The sequence below is a fragment of the Petaurus breviceps genome, unplaced genomic scaffold (assembly GCF_028583685.1).
Source record: "Petaurus breviceps papuanus isolate PSGF00001 unplaced genomic scaffold, PetGlider_PUasm1.0 37, whole genome shotgun sequence".
Lineage (NCBI taxonomy): Eukaryota > Metazoa > Chordata > Mammalia > Diprotodontia > Petauridae > Petaurus > Petaurus breviceps.
In genome coordinates, this window is record NW_027186296.1 from 42601546 (window position 1) to 42609410 (window position 7865).

Sequence of the window (7865 nt, forward strand, 5' to 3'; positions counted from 1 at the left end):
TCATTTCTCTTCCCAATTTTTCCTCTACTTCTCTTATCTGCTTCTTAAGGTCCTCTATGGCCTGTAACCAGCTGGTATTTTCCTGTGAAGATTTTGGTGCGGGAGTTCTGACTTCACTGTCTTCCTCCTGTTCCATGCTTTTTGTCCCCAAAATAGGAGTCTAATGTTGGATTGCTTTTCTTGGTTTTTCTTCCTTTGCCTGGTCATGTTGCCACTCAATTACTTGACTTTTGGACTTTTTGCCACAGTAGGACTCTGCCACCAGACAGGGGAGCTTTGTTCCAAACGTTGGGGTTTTCTCAGCTGCTGGAGGTATTAGTTGGGTGCCCTCTCTGAAGCCTCCACACATTCTGGCAAGATGGTCACACACCCTAGGACCTCCACCCTAGACTGCAATCCAGATCCAAGCAGGTTAAAGCAAGAGTGATTACCCCTCATTCCGGTCACTTGGTCCCCCACATTCTGCAGGCCAGGAGCTGAAGCTGCCACGTGGTGGCAGTTGTGCTGCAGCCCTCAGTGACTTTTCGCCCTGGGGGTAAAAGCTGATGCACTCCCAACTACTGAGTCCCAAAGTCCATCTGTGTGTTGATAATTCTGGAAACCATCACAGCTGCTGGTGATCTGGAGTCCCTTCAGCCAGCAGCTGGTCAGGCCTGCCCCGGGGGCTAAAACCTCAGTGTGCGGCTGGTCTCAGCTCCCAGAGGGCTGCACTGGCCTATTCTTGCCAGCCTACCGGGTTGTCCTCAGTGGGAGGTTAGCTTCTATGTGTCATTTTATGGGTTCTGTAGCTCCAAAGTTCGTTCAGAGTCCCCTTTTACATGAATTGGAGATGGTGGGAGCTGGAGCCCTGTGAAGGTCCTGTTTCTACTCCAACATCTTGACTCTGCCACCCCAAAAAGTCTGATTTTAAATACAATGATGATCTGCTACCTATTTAATAGCAAGGTTAAGGTACCTTCTCAAATATCTTTTTCAGAGTCAAGCTAGGTCATTATAATTCCACAGCATTTGACTTGAATGTTTTATTGTTGTTTCCGTTTTTATTATAGTGGTCATTGTGTTTGTTTTCCTGGTTCTACTTAACCTTGTATTAGATAAGTCCTTGGTTTTCTACACTCATATTCACTATGTTTTACAGTACAATTATATTCTATGACATTCATGTACTACAATTTACCTGTTTCTCAGTCAATTGGCATCTATTTTGATTTTAGTTGTTCAATACCAAGAAAAGTACCGCCACAAATATCTTGGGGAATATAGGGAACATTCTTTTTATCCTTGACATCCTTCAAGTATATACCAGCAGTAGAATCTCTGAGTCTATGAGTATGGACATTTTAGTTCATTCTCTTTTGCATAATTCCAAATTGCTCTCCAATATGGCTGGGCCGATTCAGAACTCCACCAACAATGCATTACTGTTTCTCTTTTTCCATAACTACTCCAACATTGATGATTTCTATTTCTTTGCTAATTTGCTGGGTGTGAGGTGAAACCTCCAGGTAGTTTTGATTTGTATTTCTTATCTGATTTGTGTTTTGGAGCATTCTCTCATACGATTGATAATAATTTGTGATTCTTCTTTTGAAAGTTGTTTATATCCTTTGATCACGTCTACTGAGTAATAATTTTGGTTACATACAGAAACACACATTATCATTAGCTGTCCATGTATGTTAGATATTAGACTTTGATCAGAAATATTTGATAAAAATATTTTCCCAGTTGCTTCCCTTCTTATCCTAGTTGCATTAATTTTGTTCATGCCAAGAATTTGGTTTTGACAATGCCTGATAGGGCACACAATTCAGCTAAATAATGTCAAGCTGATTTTTCAGGACAGGCCAACATTTCCTGTTTAAGCTCATGAAAAAGGACTTAAGTAAGGCACAGCTGGTAGAAGCCCTTCCCCCCCTCACCATTCCACTCCTTCTGAATGTGCTTTTGAAAAGACCAAGCCCCAACAGCTGTTAGAAGCCTAGAGGAGAAGCAGAGAGCATAGCAGGTGGTACCACCTGTGTTTGCAGTATGCCAGTCCAAACAATTTATCCCCTGTTGTAAAGGAGAATGGGATGACTAGGAAGTAGGGGAAAAGTTGGAGGAAGTAAAAATGATAGGCAATTTGAATTAGAGAGCAAGGAAAGGAGCAGTGGTCTAAAGTCTGGACAGCTGTTTTGATTCAAGGAATTAGATGATTTCTTAGGGATGTTGTTTAGTGCCAGTGAATTAGGAGAGTTCACTCAGAAGAAAATTAATGTGGGCCCTTTCAATCACCTAATAAAATATTGCCACCTAGCTAGTTTTCTCAATTCTTGTCTATCCTGCTATACCAAATAGGGTTAAAATTTTGAGAATCCTTACCAGCTGAATTTGCAAAGCTTATCCCCTGCAGCTGTTTTTCATGGTGCTGAGGATGGAATGGGCTCAGAGACAAAATCAGAGAGTATGCTTCCTTAGCACATAGGATCATAGATTTAGAGCTGGAAAGGACTAGCTTCTTATTTCTAAAATCTCTCTAGTTAGCACAATAGCCATATCTTTTCTCTAGTTTCCAAATCCTCCTGCTATCACCAGTGCTTTCCCAACCATCAAGCTTACTGACAGTGCATCAAGTGAATGTTGAAAATAGGAGGAGACCATTTTGGAGGAAGGAATAGGAGAATCTGGTGGTATAATGAAAGGTGGGGTAGGAAAGTAGAATCTATAGTGTGTGGGAGAATATTGCCAGAATATCTATAAGCTGTGAAGCACTGCACAAATTTTGTTTGGTGTGGGATGCGAGTGATGATAACAAAATACTCAAGTACTCAAATACAAATACTGTAGTCATGTCAGTTTCAAAATTTCTGACTGATGCCATTTTTGACCCATCCATGCCCATTCATCTTGGGTGGTTCTTGTCCATATCCTCCCATAAGTTTGCCATACAAGTTCCCTTGACACGCTGGAGTTCTTCCTCCCTTTCTCCTGATATTGCAAGGTTAACAGAGGAGCATTCTGGTTGCTCATCTGTCGTCTCTCATACTTTCTTTGTGATTAGTCCACCTTCCCTTTCTACCATACAATTCTTTGATGACATCTTTCACTTCTATTCTTCTTCAGAGGTCTCATTGGTTGCATGTTGTAGCCTGTGTACTACTTATTTTTAATCCTTTGAAGACTGTTTGTATTTCATGTCTTCCTGTCACACAGGAACAATTATAGAATGTGAGTATTAAATAGATGCAGCTTTGCTTTCGTGGGAAACTTGGGGTCATTAAAAGAGCTTCACTGTTTCCCAAAGGCAATCCAGGCCACTCTCTTCCTCCTTTTCAACTCTGGGACCAATTTGCTCCATTGTCTAATCTAGCTATACATACTGATGGACAAGTTATGTAGTGTAAGTAAGGTGAATTTTGGTGTGAGGTGGATTTTAGTGTGTGTAAAGTGGATTTTTGTTATTATTTCATAGAGTTCAGTCTCCCAGGATCCCTAGCCATAACAATCTCTTGTTCCCACAATTAGGGTTCAAAACATCTCCACCATGCTTGCACAGCATTACATAATGATAAATAATATAAACATCCACTGCGACTGCACAGTGAGATACAGGGATGGGGTGATGTAAACTTGTGAGGCCATGGCTGGCAATATGCCTTCTTTGTCGGTATCCCTTGTAAAATAGGTGGTCATTGACCAGTGAATGGAGAACCTTTGGGTTGAATGCACAAATGTTGTGTGTGCCTCAACTGGCCCCCTTTGAGGCATAGGGGGATCCTTAGGGTTGAGTACACAAATGCTGTGGATGCCTTGATCAGCCCCCATCAAGGCTTGGGGGGAATCTGTGTTTGCCTCAACTGGCCACCACTGAGGCTTGAGGGGATTTAGGGGATGCACAGTTGTACCTGTTTCGACTCACCCCATCGAGACGTAGGGCTAGTTGCCTCCACTTCTTGCCGGTCCCTGTGAGAAGGGTGATTAGGGAATGCTGTAGGAGTTTGTGTTCCCATTATCATCAATCCTTTTCTGAGAAACTAGACTAGAATAAAGTAAGATTATTAACCCATTCTTAGTGTCTTTCCTGTCTGACCAGATCAAGAGTGAACCTGTGCTAGCAGCTATCCTGTGTGAGGTGTTTATTTGTCTTACATATAGGCAGTCCATTCAAATTCATATTGCAATCTGGGCAATAAACATTCTCTATCTCCTTATTCTTTCTTGTATGAATGGGCACACCAAACTCATTGAATGACTATAGACCTCTTCCATGAGCTCTGAAATGTTTCAATCAGTATGTTATCCATAAACAGGAGTATCTGGAAGAACGCACCATCAATGGGGAATTCCTCTTTGACTTGGACTCTGTGCTCGTTTTCTTCCATTACAGTGGCAAGCATCTTGCCTTGGTTGATTTTGATGATTGGAGATGATATGATTGGACCATCATCATATCTTTCAAGGAAATCTTGATTGTGGATTGGAGAATCCTTGTTGAAATCTGTAAGGTGACATTTTGTTCTATAGAATCAAAGTTTTATGGTAATCAACAAAAAATAAGCACAGTCAATTTTTGCCAATACTTTTCCTTCAGTTGTGAGTTGTTAAAATGAATAACATTTATGAAAGCCTGCTTGTTCCCTACTAATACACTTATTAAGAATGCCTTCCATTTGTGTATAGATGACTCATAAAGATTTTTATCTACATTGAAGAGTTGATGTTCTTACATTTGTCTTTTTTTTTTCAGCAATATTAAGGTCTGATATTTTGTCGACTATCAGTATTTCCCCCTCCTTGTGATATCATGCTTATTGATCCCTGAAAGCTCCCACAATTGTGTCACCTCCAGTATGAATCTCTTCTGTCTACTTGGTTTAGTCTGGCTGCTTTTCCCATCTTTGTTCTCTTTAGTGCTATTTTTATCTTTCCTATAAACCTATCTAGGACTGTGATATTAGGGTCTAAATGTGATGGTTCCATAGTCGTTGATGGAAAAAACAGTTTGTTTTAATGATTTTTGCAAATATTTTTCAGTTTTCTTTTGTTGTCCTTCCACATTCATCCTTAAATGCCCTTGGGATGACTTTGCTTAGTTCAGCCTCATGCCAAGATTTCTTTAAAGTGATTTTAACCTCTACTACTTCTTTCTGCTTTATGAGATAATATTGCTTATAATTGTACATTATCCTTTTTTTTTTTTTTAAAAAAAAAGGGTTTTATAAATTAGTTTATATTCTAACCTGGCGTTGCCATAGCTTTCTTTTTTTTTTTTTACAGCTATAGCTTTCTTTTTGGAAAGCAAAGTATTTTCTAAGCTCTTTAGGTCTTGGAGTCATGAAGACCCGAGTATAAATCTGGCCTCAGACATGTACAATATGAACCTATGCAAGTCATAAAACCTCTATTTGCCTCAATTTCCTCATCTGTAAAGTAGGGATAATGATAACATCTTCCTCCCAGAGTTGTTGTGAAGATCAAATGAGATAATATTTGTAAAGTGCTTTGTAAACCTAAAGTACTATATAAATGCTAGTTATTAAGAAATAATAAAAATCATGTTTGTATAATTATAATTAGGATAATGAAATAGGTTCTTTACTAATAGTTGGCATTTATATAGTGTTTTGAGGTTTGAAAAGTGTTTTATATACTTATATCATTTGAACCTCATAAAAAGCCCTATGAGGTAGGTGCTGTTTTTATAATTTCTATTTTACAAATAAGGAAAATAAAGCTTAGACTGAATTACTTGCCTGGGGTTCACACAGCTGGTAAATTTTTAAGGCAGGATTTGAATATAGGTCTTCCTGAGAATAATACTCTGTCTACTCTATCCACCAGTCATACCACCTCTGTAGTTTATTGGGCTAATTTTCTATGGAGATGGAGTAAGTAGCTGCCTATGGAGTATGATTTATTTTAATCAATCCTAGGAAAGTCTTTCCCTGCCTAAATCTCTCCTTCTGGCCTTGCCACAGTGCCAGAAGTTCCCCATGACTTTCTCCTTTGGGTTAAGTCATCCAAGAACAACTATTAACATGTAAATATTACCTGGCAGGGATAACATAGTAAAACATTATAAGCTGTTCATTCTTTATGTTTTTTTTTAATTATCATATTAGCTCTAGAGGAGAAGAGGGTAGCTCAAGGAACAGACTATAGAACAAGTAATTTTTATTGGGCTGGAAGGAAAGGTCAAGAGAATTTGATGCTTTCTGGGAGGTCAGGTGAAATGGAGGGAGAGGACAAGTCCCTGAAATAGGGGCTACCACAAAGATGCTATCTTAGAGGCAAAGCCCTTGAAGGAAGAAGGAAGGGATAAATAGAATCCCAGTGGAAAACTCCCTATATTTGACCCGTCCAATTATATTGAATAACTTTTCAGTCCCAGGCAGTACTTGCTCATAACCTGATCAGGTAGGATTTTTGTTTCAGGACAAAAGGGGAACCAGTTGGGGTGGCCAGGTGGCTCAGCGATTAAGACAACCAGCCCCAGAGTCGGGATGACCTGGAATCGAATCCAGGCTCAGATATTTAGCACCATACCCAGAAATAACTGGCCATGTAACCTTGAGCAAGTTACTTAACCCCACTTGCTTAAAAAAAAAAGAATACAAAAAAGGGGAACCAGTCTCACTATAGCTTTTAGCAATTTTCTCAATCTGTGTGAATATTTAAATTTAGAGAAGTTTTAAAACTACACTACTTTAAGATTTTAGAACTGTTTTCACTATCTTAAAAATATCATCGTAAAGTATCCATGGGGAGAAAATACTTTTCATAATCATTTGAAGTTAGCAAATATTGCTATTCCCCAGGAGTACAGATGTTTTGTGTACTTTGCATGATAATATTTCATTATAAAAAAGCAAAGGAGAACACGTATCAATAGCTGAACAAAAAATAGCTGAAAACTTGATTTGAACATCATCGGAAATGTATACAATTCATACCTTTGGAATGGTGTCAGGAATTTATGGCAGAAAAGGAAACATTTGAAAGAGCTGAATCATTTTAATGCTGGGTAATACACATTCACATTATTAATGTATTTATGACCAAAGTACAAATAATGTGTAATTAATGTAGCTGAATTACATACTTAAAGCTGGTATTAGAGCATGTATTTTTTTTTAAAAGCAGTTGGGTTTAAGTAACTTGCTCAAGGTTACATGGCCAGTTATTTTGTGTGTTTGTTAAGTATCTGAGGCCAGAACTGATCCCGGGTCTCCCGACTCCAGGGCTGGTGCTCTTACTGCACCACATGGCCGCTCCTAGAGTATTTTTCAAAGCTTAAATAAAGGTCATATTTTGAATTAATATTAAATCCTGGACCTCAGTCCATGAAATCATTTCAAAGACTGTCTTTCCAAATAGAATAATTTAATCAACAAACATTTATTAAACTCCTACTATGTGGAAAATATGGTTGTATATACTGTTCACACACAGACAAAAACAAAAAGTCTGCGTCTTCAAAGAATTTACATATATAGTGGGAAAAGTTATTCCCTATAGATGATGCGACTTTCTTTTATGTTCCTTTATGTTTATTTTTTACACTGTGTGCTGAAATATTATAGGCTTTCCTCAGTGAAATCCATGGTCACTAAATAGACTTGGTCTAGAAACCCATATAGGAAAAACCAAGTGGATGATAACTATTGCTCCGATTATTACAGATATTTGTGTGGACAACCTGGTGAGTTAGCTCATTTTAGTTCATATACCTTGAACAGATACTGCATATAGGAAATAAGTTGAGCTCAGAGGATATCAAGTTGCTTTATATTTGAGAAATTATGTAGCACTTTTTTTTTTGCCTTTTGGAGGGCAATTGGGGTTAAGTAACTTGCCCAAGATTACACAGCTTGTTTTTTTGT